This window comes from Triticum aestivum, chromosome 1B, assembly GCF_018294505.1.
Source record: "Triticum aestivum cultivar Chinese Spring chromosome 1B, IWGSC CS RefSeq v2.1, whole genome shotgun sequence".
NCBI classification, from domain to species: domain Eukaryota; kingdom Viridiplantae; phylum Streptophyta; class Magnoliopsida; order Poales; family Poaceae; genus Triticum; species Triticum aestivum.
In genome coordinates, this window is record NC_057795.1 from 461846562 (window position 1) to 461867965 (window position 21404).

Genomic DNA, 21404 nt, shown 5'->3' on the forward strand with positions numbered 1-21404 from the left:
ATGTTCCTTGTGGGTCCCACCTATCAGTTCGCATAGGAAAAAGGTCAGGTAAACACAAATTTACTCAGGCGCGACAAGGCTCCAACCCGTGCGCATGCCTCATTGCTCATTACTACGCTGCACCTTTCCCGCAGTTAAGAGCAGGCCCTGATGTCCTGAGTCACAGGCCCTGATGTGTGTGCATGCACGTGTAGGTTGAGCACCAGAGCGTGAGAGTGTGTGTTGGTCGTGTGGTGTGTGCATGCATGCGTGTGTGCATGGCTGCGTGTGTACGTGTGAGTGTTGCGTGCGTTCGTGGCTGCATGTGTTCGTGTGAGTGTTGCGTGCATGCAGTTCGTGTGCATGCGTGTGTGTGTGTATAATCACCACACCAGCTCTTATGTGTTAAAACAGACGGCTCAGCATACCAATACAAGGCCACCTTGTCCGATGTGCCCACGGTCATGAGTTTGAACCACCGTCCATTATTTTTTTGTCATTTGTTTTCATTCTTACTAGCAAGATGCTCGTGCGTTGCATGCAACATCAAGATGGATTTGTATGACTAGTTTATCTTGTGAGAGAAAAGGATGAACGAGGGAAGGCCTTATTTGAAAATGTGGAGAGGTGTGTGGGTACCTTTTTGCAAAATTGCCATAGTTTCCTTCCTATCCGTCATATATAAATCGGACGGCCTATATTGCAGGATGGCAGGCACACCATCATCACCAACTTTGTTTTTTATAAGAGTTAGATGTAGAGTAGATACAAGCCAACATGTGGGCCCAATGGTAGTGAGATAATGTGATGCAACACTAGAGGTGCCACGTGGAGCGTTTAACTGGTCAACTAGTCATGTCTTGAGCAAATACAGAGTTGTACGGTGAGCCCGTGACTGTATAATAACCACAAAACATAAATGGTGACTGTAATGAGTGGATTCTAAAGTCCAATGTACGTATCATGCTTTCACTTCAAATACAAAGATCGTCACTGTATATATCGCTAGAGAAAGATGAAACATGCATGAATGTGTTGGGGGCTTACTTTTAGAGGACCTAGAGATAGTTTGTGTGCGTATGTGAAAGGGGCGTAGAGGGGGGATATGCGATGGGGAGAGAGATGCTCTTCGTTTCTCTTTATTATGACTAACTTTATATATAGTATAACAATATACAAATTCATAGTGCGGAATAAATATCATTGTGGGCACCATCCAATGCAAATTAACGTTCATACTCCTCCATATAACTTTGAAATGTTATATATATGTAGAAATTCTAAAATAATTTTTTGGCCACACTTTATTCAAAAGGAATGTTGTATGTGAAATAAACGTGAAGAGAGGGCTTTTTAGATCAATGTGGTACGTGATGTAATATGTGTGAATGTGTAGTTGATGTATTTGGCAGGGCCTAGAGAGGTATGTGTGTGTATTACGTATTCGAGAGAGGCATGGATAGAGGGGACGGTGGGGGGAGTGGGAGGGATAGCACAAGAAATGAGAGTGGTCTAGAGAGAGAGAGACGAATATGATGTCATGGCGAGAGATTCCCTTGAGTGTGTATATGCAAGGGGGGAGCGGATAGAGGCACCAGGAGAATTTTTTTGTGTGGTGTCTGTGTTGGTATGTGTGGGTGTGAGAAGATAACGAGACCTGGGGGTAGAGGGTGTGTTACCGCGTGAGGTCCCGTGGGTCGAGGTGAGGCCCTTCGTTCGGTTCCGTCCTGTGCCACATTGGTCGGCCCGTGACGCATTTAGGGAGACCCATGGATGACTAGTCGTACAAGACAAAGATAGCAGAATCGTGAAGGACTCTGTGTCCAATGACAAAGCCGGCTAGGATTTGTAACGCTAGGTTCTCGGACTAAGGTAACCCCTTATCTCTGATATTACTATTCATCCAACCTAACTTTAAGGGGCATCCTACAGAATGCTCTGCTAGAATCATACTCGTCGATTAGGAAGAGAGGTGTGAGACAATGCGTGAGAGACATGCCTAAAGATAATGTGCATACAGGAGACACGTAGGCAGGTCTATGTATATAGAAAGGGTCGATGGGGATTGTGCGTGTGAATGCTTGTGAGAGGAAGAGTGCTTGTGATAAAGGTTAGTGAAAACAGTCATATATGGTTACGAGAGGGAGGGAGGGTTATATCGAGAGCATGTCTACAAGAAAGACACCTCGGGAGAGAGTGTGTGAGCATGTGTGAGAGACCACCGACGGAGAGTGAAACTACACGTAAAAGACTGATCTACACATTGATTAAATATATAAAATGTATCCAAATATTAGGATGGGATCATGATATTTGCAATTCGCGTAAGAAACGGTCATTGATCCATCAGACATCTAGATTCTATCGAATTTGAGCATGTCTATGTAATTATTTGACATAATTGATCCACATAGTTAGTATTTTGAACTCCAGACAATGCATCGCTTTAGCAATTGAATATAAATGTGAGCATAGTTCATGTTGTGTGTGTAAAGCACATTATACATACGAAAGTTACACAATGAACATTATAAGTAGCTACTTATGAACTAGCATACATTTGAATTCAACTTAAGGTGGTTTTAAAAAAATCGAATTCAACATGAAGTCCATTCAATTATTTGAATTCGATATCATGGCATTTGTAAATCATACCTAAATTATGGGGGCACCAATCTTTGCTCTGATTTTGTACATAATAGCATATGTAGTCATGTACAAAATAGATTCGAATTTAGCTCCTCCATTCCAAAATAATCGTAGTTATAGGATTTTCAAGTGTCAAAATTTCAAAAAGAAGCGGATAATTTACTAAGGTTTTCAAACATACAAGGTCAAATTTAACGTTGTCTATTTAGGTCAATCCTCAAAGTTCAAAGTACTCTAAACGTGAATGCTTCTGTTTCAAAATTTCGAACAAAGCGCCAAAAGAGCCTCTACTCGCCCGAAACCGCATGAGACCAATGTTTGGTAGTACAAGGAAATTACTTTTCCAAAAACTCCGACCCGTGAAACCTACCATCCCGACGTCCAAAGGTCTAAATCGGGGCAGGTTTGTAGCTTCATCTAGACGCCACGCAACCGCCTCCGAAAAACATTCATACACAATGGCCACCTAAGCACACATGCGCGCGGCCGAAATCGCTCCCGCCCACTATTTGAGACACCTGCGATTACCATCCTACCCCCGACCCACAGTAGGTCTGAAATTTAAGAGGGGGGCAAAGTTTGTACTTTCCCCAAATTTCAAACAAGCGTGCCCCATTTGTTCAATAAAGCCAAAAACAAGCGCGTCCCAGACCCAAACATGGTTCTCCCTTAGCTCCCCCCCTTCCCCTCTGCCCACCCGTCTGATTCCCCATTCCTACTCCGTGGGCGCAAAAACTACCTCTCCAACAGCCCCGGCGTCCTCCGTCCACCACCCCATCCCACCCATCAACCGTTGTCCTCCTCCATCACGCCGGAGCCGGTACCCCGACATCGTCGTTGATACGTCTCCAACGTATCTATAATTTTTGATTGCTCCATGCTACTTTATCTACTGTTTTGGACTATATTGGGCTTTATTTTCCACTTTTATATTATTTTTGGGACTAACCTATTAACCGGAGGCCCAGCCCAGATTTGTTGTTTTATGCCTATTTCAGTGTTTCGAGGAAAAGGAATATCAGACGGAGTCAAAATGGAACGAAATCAACTGGAGAAGTTATTTTCGGAAGGAAAGCAACCTGATGGACTTGGAGTGCATGTCAGGGGAGTCCCGGGCTGCCCATGAGGGTGGGGTGTGCCCCCCCGGGGCGCGCCCCCTACCTCGTGAGCACCCCGGAGGTCCACCAACGTACCCCCTGCACCCATATATACCTACATACCCTAAAACTTCCAGAACAGAAGATAGATCGGGAGTTCCGCCGCCGCAAGCCTCTGTAGCCACAAAAAACCTATCGGGACCCTGTTCCAGCACCCTGCCGGAGGGGGATCCCATCATCGGAGGCCATCTTCATCATCCCGGCGCTATCCATGACGAGGAGGGAGTAGTTCACCCTCGGGGTTGAGGGTATGTACCAGTAGCTATGTGTTTGATCTCTCTCTCTCGTGTTCTCTCTCGTGTTCCTCTATGGCACGATCTTGATGTATCCCGAGCTTTGCTATTGTAGTTGGATCTTATGATGTTTCTCCCCCTCTACTCTCTTGTGATGAATTGAGTTTCCCCTTTTGAAGTTATCTTATTGGATTGAGTCTTTATGAGAACACTTGATGTATGTCTTGCCGTGATTATCTGTGGTGACAATGGGATATCATGTGCCACTTGATCTGGGATGGAAAAAGAGGCTCAGGTTTTAGCCCTCCATTTTACCCCGGAAGCCAGTTCATAAGCAATGAAAAAGCAGAGTATATGGGAGGATAGTGGTTGAACTGTTCACTTGAGGAGAGTGGGAAGTGACTAGTCCGATAGGAGAAGAGCGGAAGTGCGATCTTTCGATCCAATCTACGTCGACTAAAATCCATGTCTCATGGCACGAGGGCCATTGCGAGTTGATGTTGTTGCTTTACCGTCATAGTCTGTCCTCAAGAGAGGCATCCATTCCTGGCCAGACAAAGTTCCTATTAGTTCTCTTATAGGAAGCTAGTATACCTGAATGGCCTCCGGTAGCTGTCCCATGCAGTTCTTGCGCTATCCTGGCTCTTGCATTTCCAGCGGTCCCCACATAAAGCCTTCCTTTTTTCCTTAATACCCCTTCCTCCTCTTCCCCCCCCCCCCCCCGTTGATCTTCGGGCTGGCCCTTGCCTATTGAAAGTATGGTGTCTCATAAATCGTTAGCGACGGGTCTTTCTTCCTCTGGGCGAGCTACGGAGCTACTTTTTCTTTCTTTCATTCCATCTGTCTCTATATGCTTGGGTGAATGCCATAAGCGGATTTATATGCCCCGGTTCCCAAGGTTAGGGTATTCCCTATGTTGAGCCTACTTAGATCAGAACAAAACTTTTGGATTCTCTTTCGCCTATCGGCCTATGTTTTGGTGACCAACTTGCGGGTTCCGCCCATGAACCTATGCATAGGGGTTGGCACACGTTCTTGACTCTCCGGTAGAAACTTTGGGGCACTCTTTGAAGTACTTTTAAGTTGGTTGGATGAATCTGAGATTGTGGGATGCATATCGTATAATCATGCCCACGGATACTTGAGGTGACAATGGAGTATCTAGGTGACATTAGGGTTTTGGTTGATTTGTGTCTTAAGGTGTTATTCTAGTACGAACTTTTTTATAGATTGATCCGAAAGAATAACTTTGAGGTGGTTTCGTACCCTACCATAATCTCTACGTTTGTTCTCCGCTATTAGTGGCTTTGGAGTGACTCTTTGTTGCATGTTGAGGGCTTGTTATATGATCTATCTATGTTATTATTGTTGGGAGAACTTGCACTAGTGAAAGTATGAACCATAGGCCTTGTTTCCTACCATTGCAATATAGTTTACGCTCACTTTTATCATTAGTTACCTTGCTGTTTTTATAATTTCAGATTACAAAAACCTATATCTACTATCTATTTTGCACTTGTATCACCATCTCTTCGCCGAACTAGTGCACCTATACAATTTACCGTTGTATTGGGTGTGTTGGGGACACAAGAGACTCTTTGTTATTTGGTTGCAGGGTTGCTTGAGAGAGACCATCTTCATCCTACGCCTCCTACGGATTGATAAACCTTAGGTCATCCACTTGAGGGAAATTTGCTACTGTCCTACAAACCTGTGCACTTGCAGGCCCAACAACGCCTACAAGAAGAAGGTTATGTAGTAGACATCAAGCTCTTTTCTGGCGCCGTTATCGGGGAGGTGAGTGCTTGAAGGTATATCTTTAGATCTTGCAATCGAATCTTTTTGTTTCTTGTTTTAGCACTAGTCTAGTTTATAAAAGAAAATTACAAAAAAATGGAGTTGAGTTTGTCTCATACGCTTCACATTTTTAATATCTTTCATGAGTATGATGGAAAGGATAATTGTGCTCAAGTGCTAGAAGAAGAAGTCTCTAAAATGTTTGGCACTAAATCTTTGAATGATGAGCATGATTGCAATGTTGTTAGTACGAATTCTTTGAATATCCATGATGCTAATGATGATTGCACTAGTTATGATGAAAATGTCTCCTATAAACATGTCAATTTTTGTGGACTGCATTGGGTTTGTAAGTACATACCAAATAGGGAAGATAGATATTGCAAGAGGCATAAGTACTTAGAGACCAAATTGTTGCAAGAAGAGCTAGATGCGTGTGCTGAAAATTTAAACTTTCTTAGCCATACTTGTGAACTTTGCAACGAACGTGATCATTTCTGTACCCAATGCAAATTGTTTCATGAGCGTATCGTTTCCAAAAATTGTGATGACTTGATTTCCCTTGCACATCATAATGAACTCAGTTTGCTCTTGGGTTATGAAGAAATGAAACATATAACTAAGGTTATTCCAGAATTTGCCCTTGATAGAGTTCTTCATTTTGATCTAGAGAAAATTTATATGTATTGTGCGGTGAATTGCATTGATAATCATTATATTGCCAATTACATAAAGAAAAGAAAGCAAATAGAAGATGATGAGAATACTAATGAAAGGGAAGAGGCTTCCCAATCTCCTCCTATTATTTCTTATGATGAATCAGGTAACGAGGAGGAGCTTTCTATTCAACCAATCTCGTCAATAAGGAGCTCAAAAAGGAAGGTTGAACCCACACATGATGTGAAGAAGAAAAAGAAAATAAGGGGCAACAAAGGTAGAAAGGTATCCCTCCCAAATGTTGTTGCTCCTATTACTCATTGTGATGATGATAATTGCTATACTATTGGTGTGATCAATATTTTTAATGGTGAGAGTGATTATGCTTATGATATGAAAGAGACAAAGCTTGGGGAAGCTATGTTTGATGAGAATGACATATTTGAGAATATATTTGCTGAAATTAATGTTTGTCCCAAGCTTGGGGATGCTATGTTTAATAAAGATGATATTTTTAGCATCCCAAATTTTGATATGCAAATTTGTTATGATGATAGCATGCCTCCTACCTATGATGATTATATTGATGAAAGTGGGTTTGGAAGAGTGTCAACTTTAGAAAGTAGTAATCCCACTATTTTGGAGGATTTTAAATTTTATTGTGATGAATACGAAAGTGGATTTGGAAGAGTGTCAACTTTATTTAGTGATTCCACTATCTTGGGAGAGGTTTCCATCGATTATGATGAGAACGAAGTTGCTACTTATGATGATTATTGTGATGAAACTTATGCTATAAAAAGTAGTGATGATTATATTTACAAATCTTGTCATGATTATGATTACCCTTTTTCTGAACATTACTCGTTTAATGTGGAAACAATTTTTAGTGTTCAAGTCTCTTATGATGCTCCCACTACTATTCATGAGAAGAATTTTGCTTATGTGGAGAGTAGTAAATTTTCTATGCTTGTAGATCATGAAAAGAATGCTTTAGGTGCTGGTTATATTGTTAAATTAATTCATGATTCTACTAAAAATTATTATGAGAGAGGAACATATGCTTGTAGGAATTGCAATAATGTCAAGTTTCCTCCCTATGTGCTTAAATTCTTGAAGCTATGCTTGTGTTACCTTCCTATGCTAGTTGATTATTGTTCCCATAAGTTTTTTGCTCACAAAATCGCTATGCATAGGAAGTGGGTTAGACTTAAATGTGCTAGTCATATGCTTCATGATGCTCCCGTTATGTTTCAATTCTTATCTTTTATGTGAGCATCACTGTCATCATCATGCCTAGCTAAAAGACATTAAAGAAAAGAGCTTGTTGGGAGACAACCCAATATTTATATTTACTGTTTTTGTGTGTCCACATGATTATGATACTGTATCAATCATGTTTTATAGCTTTTGTTTCAATAAAGTGCCAACTAGAACCTTTGGGAAGACTTGGGTGAAGTTTATGTGATCTTGCTGTGAAAAACAGAAACTTTAGCGCTCACGAGATTAGCTGCCATTTTTTACTGGTGAGTGATTTTAGGTTTATTCTTTTTGAAGATGATTAATAGAAAAATTTCTCAGGTCCAGCAATTTATTTCATAATTTTTGGGGTCCCAGAAGTATACGTTTGATATAGATTACTACAGACTGTTCTGTTTTTGACAGATTCTGTTTTCTATGTGTTGTTTGCTTATTTTGATGCATCTATGGCTACTATTAAGTGGTATGAACCATAGAGAAGTTAGAATACAGTAGATATTACACCAATATGAATTTATAATGAGTTCATTATAGTACCTAAGTGGTGGTTTTATTTTCTTATACTAATGGAGCTTACGAGTTTTGTGTTGAGTTTTGTGTGGTTGAAGTTTTCAAGTTTTGGGTAAAGATTCGATGGACTATGGAATAAGGAGTGGAAAGAGCCTAAGCTTGTGGACGCCCAAGGCACCCCAAGGTAATATTCAAGGAAAACCAAGCAACTAATCTTGGGGATGCCCCGGAAGGCATCCCCTCTTTCGTCTTCGTTCATCGGTAACTTTACTTGGAGCTATATTTTTATTCACCACATGATATGTGTTTTGCTTGGAGCGTCATTTTATTTTGTTAGTTTTCACTTGATGTTAGTTATAATAATGTTTTGCCTCTTTAGTTTCAATAAAAAAGTCAAGGATAGCCTTTTCCATACTTATTTTGCTAGTATACATGTTGCTGTTTGAAAACAGAAAGTTTACCGCTGTTGCAAAAATTCCCTAGAAAAGTCAGAGGATGGTCTAACGTTGAATCTTTTTTCATATTGAGCTCTGATAAATTTATTACAGTGGGAATTTTAGTTCATAATTTTTGGGGTCAGGAAGTATTGATACTCTTGCATTCTTTACAGACTGTACTGTTTTGGCAGATTGCTGTTATAGTTGCATTGTTTGCATATGTTTGCTTGTTTAATGATTCTATTTGATGATAGGAGTATTAAATATGCAGAGGCATTTAGTATTCAATGTTGAATAATAATTTTAGTGATTTGTTACAGTATAGGATGATAAGGTTTTGCATTGGTTTATACTAACCTATCTCACGAGTTTTTGTTGAGTTTGTTGTGAATGAAGCTTTTGATAAAAAGAGAAACCATGATATGAGAGGAATTAAGGAGACACAAAAGTTCAAGCTTGGGGATGCCCCGGTAGGCATCCCACCTTTCTTCTTCAACAACTATCGGTTAGTATCGGTTGAGCCTAAGTTTTTGCTTCTTCACATGAGTTGTGCTATCCTTGCATTGTAGTTTTCTTTAGTTTTGCTTGCTGTTTGAATAAAGTATCAAGATCTGAAATTCTTTAATGAGAGAGAGCCATACACAAATTGGAATTTGCTAGAATACTCTATGTGCTTCACTTATATCTTTTGAGCTTGATAGTTTTGCTCATAGTGCTTCACTTATATTATTTTGAGAGTCGTTAATAGCATGGTAATTTGCTTAATATTAATATACTTGGTATTCAAGATATGTGAAACTTTCTTTTGAGTGAAACGAATACTAAGATAAGTTTGATGCTTGATAATTGTTTTGAGATATGGAGGTGATAATATCAAAGTCGTGCTAGTTGGGTGATTATGAATTTGAGAAATGCTTGTGTTGAAGTTTGTAAGTCCCGTAGCATGCACGTATGGTTAAAGTTGTGTAACAAATTTGAAACATGAAGTGTACCTGGCTTGTGCATCCTTATGAGTGGCGGTCGGGGACGAGAGATGGTCTTTTCCTACCAATCTATACCCCTAGGAGCATCTGCGTAGTACTTGATTTTTGATGACTTCTAAATCTTTGCAATAAGTATATGAGTTCTTTTGACTAATGTTGAGTCCATGGATTATATGCACTCTCACCTTTCCGCCTTTGCTAGCCTCTTCGGTACCATGCATTGCCCTTTCTCACCTTGAGAGTTGGTGCAAACTTCGCCGGTGCATCCAAAACCCGTGATATGATACGCTCTATCACACATAAACCTCCTTATATCTTACTCAAAACAGCCACCATACCTACCTATTATGGCATTTCCATAGCCATTCCGAGATATATTGCCATGCAACTTTCCATCGTTCCGTTCATCATCATCATGACATACATTACTTCTATCATATTGCCATTGCATGATCATGTAGTTGACATCGTATTTGTGGCAAAGCCACCATGCATAATTTTTTCATACATGTCACTCTTGATTCATTGCACCATCCCGGTACACCGCCGGAGGCATTCATATAGAGTCATATCTTGTTCTAAGTTTCGAGTTGTAATCCTTATGTTGTAATCAATAGAAGTGTGATGATCATCATTATTAGAGCATTGCCCAAAATAAAAAAAAGAAGAAGAAAGGCCAAAACAAAAAAAGGAAAGGCCCAAAAAAAGAAAAGAAAAGAAAAGAAAAAAGGGCAATGCTACTATCTCTTTTCCACACTTGTGCTTCAAAGTAGCACCTTGTTCTTCATGTAATGAGTCTCATATATTGTGCTTCAAAGTAGCACCTTGTTCTTCATGTAGTGAGTCTCATAAGTTGTCTTTTCATACTAGTGGGAATTTTTCATTATAGAACTTGGCTTGTATATTCCTACGATGGGCTTCCTCAAATGCCCCAGGTCTTCATGAGCAAGCGAGTTGGATGCACACCCACTAGTTTTATTTTGTTGAGCATTCATAGCTCTAGTGCATCCGTTGCATGGCAATCCCTACTCCTCATGTTGACATCAATTGATGGGCATCTCCATAGCCCGTTGATTATCCTCGTCAATGTGAGACTTTCTCTTTTTTGTCTTCTCCACACAATCCCCATCATCATATTCTATTCCACCCATAGTGCATCCATGGCTCACGCTCATGTATTGTGTGAAGGTTGAAAAAGTTTGAGATTATTTAAGTATGAAACAATTGCTTGGCTTGTCATCGGGGGTATAGAAGTTGGGAACATCTTTGTGTGACGAAAATGAAGCATAGCCTGACTATATGATTTTGTAGGGATGAACTTTCTTTTGCCATGTTATTTTGACAAGACATGATTGCTTTGATTAGTATGCTTGAAGTATTATTATTTTTGTATCAATATGACTTTTGTCTTGAATCTTTCGGTTCTGAATATTCATATTACAATTAAGAAGATTTACATTGAAATTATGCCAAAGTATCACTCCGCATCAAAAATTCTCTTTTTATCATTTACCTACTCGAGGACAAGCAGGAATTAAGCTTGGGGATGCCTGATACGTCTCCAACGTATCTATAATTTTTGATTGCTCCATGCTACTTTATCTACTATTTTGGACTATACTGGGCTTTATTTTCCACTTTTATATTATTTTTGGGACTAACCTATTAACCGGAGGCCCAGCCCAGATTTGCTGTTTTATGCCTATTTCAGTGTTTCGAGGAAAAGGAATATCGAACGGAGTCAAAACGGAACGAAATCAACTGGAGAAGTTATTTTTGGAAGGAAAGCAACCTGATAGACTTGGAGTGCACGTCGAGGGAGTCTCGGGCTGCCCACGAGGGTGGGGGGCGCCCCCCCTGGGCGTGCCCCCTGCCTCGTGAGCACCCCGGAGGTCCACCGACGTACCCCCTGCACCCATATATACCTACGTACCCTAAAACTTCCAGAATAGAAGATAGATCGGGAGTTCTGCCGCCGCAAGCCTCTGTAGCCACCAAAAACCAATCGGGACCCTGTTCTGGCACCCTGCCGGAGGGGGATCCCATCATCGGAGGCCATCTTCATCATCCCGGCGCTATCCATGACGAGGAGGGAGTAGTTCACCGTCGGGGCTGAGGGTATGTACCAGTAGCTATGTGTTTGATCTCTCTCTCTCGTGTTCTCTCTCGTGTTCCTCTATGGCACGATCTTGATGTATCCTGAGCTTTGCTATTGTAGTTGGATCATATGATGTTTCTCCCCTCTACTCTCTTGTGATGAATTGAGTTTCCCATTTTGAAGTTATCTTATTGGATTAAGTCTTTATGAGAACACTTGATGTATGTCTTGTCGTGATTATCTATGGTGACAATGGGATATCATGTGCCACTTGTTGTATGTTTTGCTGACCAACTTGCGGGTTCCGCCCATGAACCTATGCATAGGGGTTGGCACACGTTCTTGACTCTCCTGTAGAAACTTTGGGGCACTCTTTGAAGTACTTTTATGTTGGTTGGATGAATCTGAGATTGTGTGATGCATATCGTATAATCATGCCCACGGATACTTGAGGTGACAATGGAGTATCTAGGTGACATTAGGGTTTTGGTTGATTTGTGTCTTAAGGTGTTATTCTAGTACGAACTCTTTTATAGATCGATCCGAAAGAATAACTTTGAGGTGGTTTCGTACCCTACCATAATCTCTACGTTTGTTCTCCGCTATTAGTGGCTTTGGAGTGACTCTTTGTTACATGTTGAGGGCTTGTTATATGATCTATCTATGTTATTATTGTTGAGAGAACTTGCACTAGTGAAAGTATGAACCCTAGGCCTTGTTTCCTACCATTGCAATACCGTTTACGCTCACTTTTATCATTAGTTACCTTGCTGTTTTTATAATTTCAGATTATATCTACTATCTATTTTGCACTTGTATCACCATCTCTTCGCCGAACTAGTGCACCAATACAATTTACCGTTGTATTGGGTGTGTTGGGGACACAAGAGACTCTTTGTTATTTGGTTGCAGGGTTGCTTGAGAGAGACCATCTTCATCCTACCCCTCCTACGGATTGATAAACCTTAGGTCATCCACTTGAGGGAAATTTGCTACTGTCCTACAAACATGTGCACTTGCAAGCCCAACAACGTCTACAAGAAGAAGGTTGTGTAGTAGACATCAGTCGTCCACCGCAACCTCAACCGCAACACCCTCTACAGCTAGTAGTTGAAGCCGAGGCCGAGCCGTTCGTGCCCGAGCTAGTTCAACCACGCCGTCCTGCGCCTCACTGCTGCCGCTCCAACTTCGCCACTGTCCACCGCACTGGAGTTGTTCCTGCTATGCCGTCCTTCGCCTCCTCGGATCTGCTTCCCCTCCGCCGACATACGTCCATGGCAACACAGTCAACAATTTGTCCATGGGTTTGTCCAAGGCTCCACCGTCCTCCAAAACTGGCCATGGAGGACGGTGGAGCCATGGAGGAAAAAAAGATCGCCACGACATATGGAGGAGACCACACTGGCAACCAGAAATGGTACTCCTCTTCCCTTATTCGTGCAAATCTTACGTGTCTGCTTGCACGGTATTCATCCCATAGAAGACACTAGTTGACCGCTTCTTCTTGGTACTAGATGTTCCTAGTAACTCGCGATGCACAAGGTTTCTCCTCATATACTATTTCACCTTAGCTAGAGGTCCGTCGCCCCCCTGGATTTCAATTCCCGGTCAGTTGATTCCCAATTAACGGAAGCATTCCCCGGCATAACAGGTGCTAGTCCACCTATTACGCCGGGGAAGCAGTGCCTCGGTGTTTGTCTTAGGGGTGTGTGGGGCCTAGAGCTGCTGGTGCCCGATCTGGAGGTCAGCCGGGATTAAAGGGATGGCCTGGGAGCGCTGCCAAGCACGGCGGTGGTGTGAGGTCGATGGGAGGGCGGGGCGGTGGAGGCAGGGGTCTCGGCCGGTGGTCGCTGGCGGTTCGAGAAAGATCATCAACGGTGACTGGAGGGAGGTAGACAAAGGTCATCTGCTCGTACCTTATAGATCGGACGATTCATAAAAATCAAATGACCTATTTATTTTCCTTCGACTACTATCTTGATATGACCACATGTGGTGGTGTGCTGGAGGAGTGCCTGCATTTCCTGTGGTCATATATTACAAAATCATACGAAGTAGAATCTAATTTTGTTTGCCATGCAATGTTGTAGAGCTATCATATGTCTTCTGTCATTTATTTTTCAGCCACCCGCTATCTGCTACTTTTACAGTGCACTAGTTCTGCACACACTTCACCCTTACTCTCACTATTCTGTTTTTATGCGAGGGTATTTCAGGCTCTGCTGCCATGAGAGAAGCAAAAAATAAAAGAGAGAAGTTGCGCCAGCATGGTACAGGGATAGGACAGACACGTTTGACCATTATAAAGGGTGAAGTGTCAGCAGATGGAGACGGTAAACGTAGCTCTGGAGTTGATGACCTCGCTCGCGATGAACCACCATCCCAGGTGCTTGCTTTAACTTTGCGGTGTCATATGTGGTTGCATGTTCCATATGGTGTCTAGCTTGTATTCGAAAGGCCGAAGTTGGTCTTTATTAAGATAAGGAAAGATATTTTTTAAATGAACCACCATCCCTTGAGCACCAGAAGACAAATAGCTAGTCAGGGCACTGGCCGAGCCAGTGACAAGCCCAGCACAGACAGGCATCACCTAGAAGCCAACTAAAAAGCCACGATGGTGGTGAAGCAGCCCGCCTCCCACCAGGCTCTCAGGTCCTAGATGATCATGCTCACCACTCCAGCCGGATGTCTAGCTTGTATTGCTTCCAATTTGGTTAAATTGCATCTGCTTAGCTTACACATTATACCTTTGAATATGACATGCATTTCTGTTTTTCATAAATACTAGTACATCTGTCTATTAACCATGTTCTTACATCAAACTAATGTTCTTGTGTATCCCTCATCAATCACTTATGATGAGGCAGTCAGGCAAGTGGACTACTGTGAGTAAAGATCCTCATTTAAAGAATGCAGCGTCAGCCTCCCGACATGATTCTCAAGAAACAGCAATTCTAGATGAAGATAGTGAATGTAGCTTTGTAGTTGATTACCGCATTGTCACATCCCTAGTTCTGACAATGCCTAGTGCATGCATTAGAGTGTTACATCATGTTTAAATTTCATTTAAACCTGAGATGGGGATTGACTAAGCCCTAGCACCAAATGAATTCAACTAGGGTCAAAATAAAACCTTTTTCATTGAACTCAAAATGTCCTCTAAAAATGTTCAACATTTCTGGTTTGAGGTGGAAGCATCTACCAAAAATGGTTTATATTTTTGCAGGACATATTTGGTCACTGAATTAAATCATATAGTATTTTCATTTGGGCATTTAAATGCTATTAAACATTTCAAATGCTCAAATAATCATAAACTAAAATGTTTACTGTTGGATATATTCTAAACAATAGCCATGATTAGTTTCATGATTTTTGAAAGTGTCTGAGTATTTTTAACAAAGCCCTAAATTTACAGAATAATAGAAAACTGAGATAATTAGAAAAAGAGAGAGAGAGAAAGACCCGTACCTGGGCCACTTACCTGTAGCCGGCCCAGCTTCTGCGCGGCCCGTTACTGTGCAGCCCAGCTGCCAGTCATCTTCCTCCCCCTCGCCCCGAAGCAGCTGCGTGCTGGACGCACGCGCGCCGACGCCGGCCACCTCCTGCTTCGCCGTGGCAGCCTCCCCGACTTCCTCGCGACGCCACGGAGACGTCCCCGACCCCCTCTCACTTCTCCCTCGCTCTCTGGACCTCCCTCCCCCTCGCTCCTCTGTTTCCCCTCCCGCGACCGAGCGGAGCTCGCCGTCATCGTCGCCGTACCCATGGCCACCGGCCACCCCTAGCCTCGCCGATGCACCCAGGAGCTCCGCCTCGACCCCCTCTTCCTCCCCACCGATCCACGGCCCTCCGGAAGCCCTGCATCGCCGCCATCGCCGTCGTCTTCTACCTCGGACCCGCCGGCCATCTTCGTCAAATTCGCCGGCTCCGGACCGTCCCCGACCTCGCCGAGCGTCCCCTCATCATCGCCGTGAGTCACTGACCCTCTTCCCTAACTCAGCATGCTTCCCTCCGTGTCGTAGCGCCGTTCCCCACGAGCACCGAAGCCACCGTCCGCCATTGCTGCTGCACGCATAGCCTCCGAGCTCCCCTGGCCTCACTGAGCTGCTCTTAGCGCTCCCCATGACTAGCAGGTGCTGCCCAGCCTCTCCATTTGCTCACTGATGCACCGTAGCGACGCGCCCGAGCACCACCGAACACCATCGCCGCCAAAGCTCGTCGCCGGCATGAGTTCCGGCGACCCCACGACCTCCCACTCGGTCCTCTGGATGCGCGGGAGCAAGGGCCATCCCCTGGTGCCCTCAGCGCGCCAAACTGACGCCCCTAGCTCGAATCCGAGCCGCGCCGCCGTGCGGAATGGTCGCCGCCGGCGATACTCCGGCGACTGCCGACGTGGCACGCTTGATTAGCACTAATGACGCCCTAATCAACCCCCTAGGCCACTGACTGTGGGCCCCACCCCTGGTCAAACCTCAGTTAGCGCTGGGTTTGACCGGGATTAGCTCCTGTGTCACTGACGTGAGGCCCCCACACGTCAGGTTTGACCTGGGGCGCCCAGTTGACCCTGCTGACGTCATTGTGACGTGGGGCTGACGCAATAAGTATTTTCTGGATTTAATTTAATTCTGAAATTCCAGAAAATGCCTAAAACTTCAATAAATCATAGAAAATTAACTGTAACTCCAAATTAAATAAATTATATATGAAAAATTATCAGAAAAATTCAAGGAATCCATCTGTACCATTTTCATGCATGTTAGAACAACTTATAGCTGCTGTTTAGCACAAATCATATAAAGGGCATTTATTTAATCACATATGGAGTTTGAATTTGAATCTTGTATTAAAACCAACTTCATTTAATCTGTTGCTAGTTGCATTAGCCAAAACACATTCATTTTGCCATGTCATGATCATGCATCATATTGTGCATTGCATTGATTGTGTTCCCTTCTGTGTTGCCGGTATTTGTCCCCTCTCGATAGACGTGATACCGATGATGTGATCGTTGACACTGATGAAGACTCAATGTTATCTTCAGAAGTGCCAGGCAAGCAAAACCCCCTTGTTCATTCCGATACAATCCCACTCTCTCGCTCCTGCTCTCTTTTACTGCATTAGGACAACACTGATTCAACTATTACATGTTGCGGTAGTTGAACCCCTTTATCCTCTGCATGACCTGTCATTGCCACAGTAAATAGATGAAACCCACTAGCATGAGTAGGAGTTGTTTGAGCCCTGTTGTGCCTACTCATTCTTGCTTGTTTGTCATGCCTGCTACTGCTTAGAGTTGAGTCAGGTCTGATTCATCGGGGATGAATCAGAGGCGTGTGAACATGTCCTACTGTGTGTGAGCCAAGTGTGTGAACACGTTTTGGTAAAGGTAGCGGTGAGAGGCCATGTAGGAGTACATGGTGGGTTGTCTCATTGCAGCCGTCCTCAGGAACTGAGTTCTGTGTTTGTGATCCATGATTCAGCTACTACCATACATTGGGCCCTGAAATATGACCCCGCTCGACTTCTTTTTCACCCTTGTCCTCTGTCCAGGAGTTGCAAGTAGTTTCTGGTGTTTGTAGTATGCTGGAGGCCGTGGACAGCGCTGACCGTAGGGGTGGGCTGTGATGCGGTAGGCACGTGGCCGGGTAAACCGGGCGCCCGTTTGGTGTCACGGAACCCTGTTCACATCGTTTGGGGCTGTGAGCGAAACTCCGGCCGGATCTCCTCATGGATGGAACCCGAATAGACGATAAACCTGGATTAGAGACTTGAGTGTTTAGGTAGGTCGTGGTCTACACCCACGTCGGCTTTCGCTTGAAGTCTGCCGAGCACATGTCGTGTGCAGACGCTAAGTGGTGGAAACATGTATGAAGAAGTACACCCCTGCAGGGTTAACATCATCTATTCGAATAGCCGTGTCCGCGGTAAAGGACTTCTGGGTTGCTTATATCAGTTCATAGACAAGTGAAAGTGGATACTCTAAAATACGCAAGATAAGCGTGAGTGCTATGGATGGCGCTCTCGTAGGGAGACGGGAGCGGATCCATAGTGGTGTATTGATATGGTGAACATGTGGACTCGTGTGCGCCACCTTAAAAGAGTTACATTGCAGTCGTAGTTCAGGATAGCCACCGAGTCAAAGCTGGCTTGCTGTAGTTAAACCCCACCATCCCCTTTGTTGATAATGATGCATATGTAGTTAGTTCTGATGTAAGTCTTGCTGGGTACATTTGTACTCACGTTTGCCTATTTTATGTTTTTGTAGAGAGACTTCGGTCTCACTAGTAGTTCCACGTGGACTTCGATGTTTAGCTTGTTACCTCAGCTACGATCTTGTGCCCTCGGCAGGATCTGATAAATAGTCAGGCTTCTCAGCCCTTTTCATTTATAGATGTCTGTACTCAGACATGATAGCTTCCGCTTGTGCTTTGACTTGTATGCTCTGATTGTTGGGTCATGAGACCCCTGTTTGTAATATCTCGCTTCTCGGAGCCTAATGAATAAATTACTTGAGTCGTAGAGTCATGTTGTGATGCCATGTTGTATTTGCACATATCGAGCATATTGTGTGTATGTTATTGAAATGCTTGGTATGTGTGGGATCTGACCATCTAGTTGTTTATCTTTAGTAGCCTCTCTTACCGGGAAATGTCTCCTAGTGTTTCCACCGAGCCATGGTAGCTTGCTACTGCTCCGGAACACTTAGGCTGGCCGGCATGTGTCCTTCTTCGTTCCTGTGTCTGTCCCTTCGGGGAAATGTCACGCGATGAATACCGGAGTCCTGTTAGCCCGCTACAGCCCGGTTCACCGGAGTCCTGCTAGCCCAGTGCTACAGCCTGGATTCACTCGCTGATGACCGACACGTTCGATGCTGGGTCATGGATGCCTGTCCCTGTAAGTTTGTGCCACTTTGGGTTTACAACTAGCCATGTCAGCCCGGGCTCTTTATCATATAGATGCTAGCAACACTGTCATATACGTGTGCCAAAAGGCGCAAACAGTCCCGGGTAAAGGTAAGGCGACACCCGTGGGAATACCGTGCGTGAGGCAGCAAAGTGATATGAGGTGTTACATGCTAGATCGATGTGGCATTGAGTCGGGGTCCTGACAGCGTTGGTATCAGAGCTTGACTGCCTGTAGGATTACCAAGCCAAACTGGTCGAAGTTGAGTCTAGAAATTCTTAGTTATATAAGGGAATTGATTGTGGGATGGAACGTAAGGCTCTTTTTTACTCCTTATACCTCATGGCCCTTCTGATCTGAGTCATCTTATCTTTCCTACGGGGTTAAGAACTAGGCTTTCTCTTCTTTCTATCAGGATCACGTGTTACTAATCCGTCGACTTATAAGATTATTGGATTTAAGCCCCAGTTCAGTTCCTACTATCTTCCGTATGTTAATTGTTGATCTCGAACCTTGATATTGTGCTTCTGAGTGGTTATGCCACCATTTTTGTGAATGTCTCAAATCTTTTCTGAGCATTTACAGCCGTTATGCTGTCCGAGTCATTCCAGGTTTCTAAGTAGTCTGATGCATTTGCAAATCCTTTCTTCCTGTTTCAATGTTCCCATGGGCCAGATTAACCACACTAATTAGTGAGTTGAGGTACTCCGTTACCTTGACATATATGTTGGAGATATTATTATGACCCTAGGTGTCTTAGGGGATCATCTAGTGGTCTAGCCATGATCTGTGTTCCCAGTGTAATGATTCTGGCCTTTATTCTCGGAAGCATCCCGTGATGCTACTTAGTAGTAGGTATTCTACTCCTTGGGCTTTGAACCCGAGATTCACTCTACTTACTTCATGTTGATAGTGTTTGCTAGTTCCTTCAGGATATTAGTAACTTTGCGATAGTCCTCGAGGTCCGTGGTATTTCCTTCTTCCAAATACTATGAACCGCTTATGGCAGATGTTTATTGGATCAAAGATCACAATTAGAGTACTCTTGAGGAGATCTCCATTTATAAATCGTGACTCTGCCAGTCCTACCTCTCTGCATGGGTTATCTGGAAGAAATGTTGATCTCGTTCGACATACTAATCTATGCATCCACAACTCAGAAAATCATATGTTCTTTTGAGTTGTCCCATCTTAATTGTTCCGACCCTCGCCTATCAATTGATAGTCAAGAGTAGTCGTGCATTCGTGATCACCGATGCTCGTTATTCTTGTGGTCCGTCAAGCCATTCTGTCCAGAATGACTTGGAGAAACAAACTCCAATACCTCTTCCATATCCAGGATTGAGTCAAAGAAGTTGTATGCCGCAGATCAAATGCCAATCCAGCTTTTGGTTCTGTTCTACCTTGGAGTATTACCCCCTTTATGTCAGAATTGTCATGAGAACTGCACCAACTCTCATGAATTTTGACGTAGTGATACTTCTCACCATCATTAGTCATTCCTCGGCCTCGTGTTGATGCAACCGGAATACCGACAAATGAATTGTGATGTGTGAAGTCAATACTCCCAGCAACCTCGTTGCCTGGTAGTTAAAGGATAATAATTTCATTCTTAGCGTGTTGGTTTTTGAATCATCCTTCTAAGACTGATCATGCTACCTAGTCCTTATTTCGGTGCACCCTTCGATTAATGAGTTAGGAATTACTTCAAGCCCTCACTCATTTGATCATATCCTCTTGCCCTGAAAAGCAAGATTGTTCTCGAGCTTAGTAACATACCGGTGGTTCGTGATTTTCCGAAGATCTTCTCGGAAGTATTACCAGGTTGTTCCCTGACTGTTATGTTGAGCTCGTGATCAAGTTGGTTTCTTGTAAACCACCCTTTCTCCAAGAATCCGTGTTGGATACCCCTGAGCTAGTTGGTTAAGCTATGCATCAACTTGGAGAGTTGGAAGATAGAAGCTTGTCCGATTTAGTTCATCTTAAGGGATATCCTGTGTGTGTGTGTGTGTTGGAGAAAGATGATATCTTCATCGATTGGTCCCTATGATCAGTTGCTGGACCTATTGTCTTATCAATCCTTTGATTTGAGTGTGGGCTATCGTCAAATCAAATCAGAACCAACGATATTCATAATGTTGTCTTATTCGTGGTTGATCCCTCGAGCATACACCATTACATCTTTGGCCTGACCAATGCTATCACTTGTTCACTTAACTATGGAATTCCTTTAAAAGGAAACCCGGATGAATTGTTGTTGAGCCCATTGACAACATCCTTATTCCCTCCATGATTTTGTTGAACATTAAGTTAGTGTTGGAAACTTTTGAAAGCATTTCTTCATGCTAGTTCATGGAGCAAATGTTCGGATGTAAGAAGTGACTTCCTCCAGTCCATGTGCATTTGATGCAAGTTGCCACCGTAGATTCGAGAAAGTCAATGTTGTTTCCTTTGGAATCATCCCAAATCAGTCATGCATACGTGCGAAGTATTCTGTGGTTCGGAGACTTGCAACCTCCATTCTATATGGGTCCCTAGCACACCAAGCCACTGATTGATTTGTTCAAGATTAATAAGTTTTAAGTGCTAGTCCCGAAGGTACCAGACGGATTTGTACAAAACTTCGATATCCTCGCTGATGGTTCCCCCTCCTGAACTCGGTAGTGTTTTATTATAAGACTACTTTGTGGTCATGCTTGTCTTGGACAACGTGTTCACATGTTTGTAGCAGAACCAGCTCA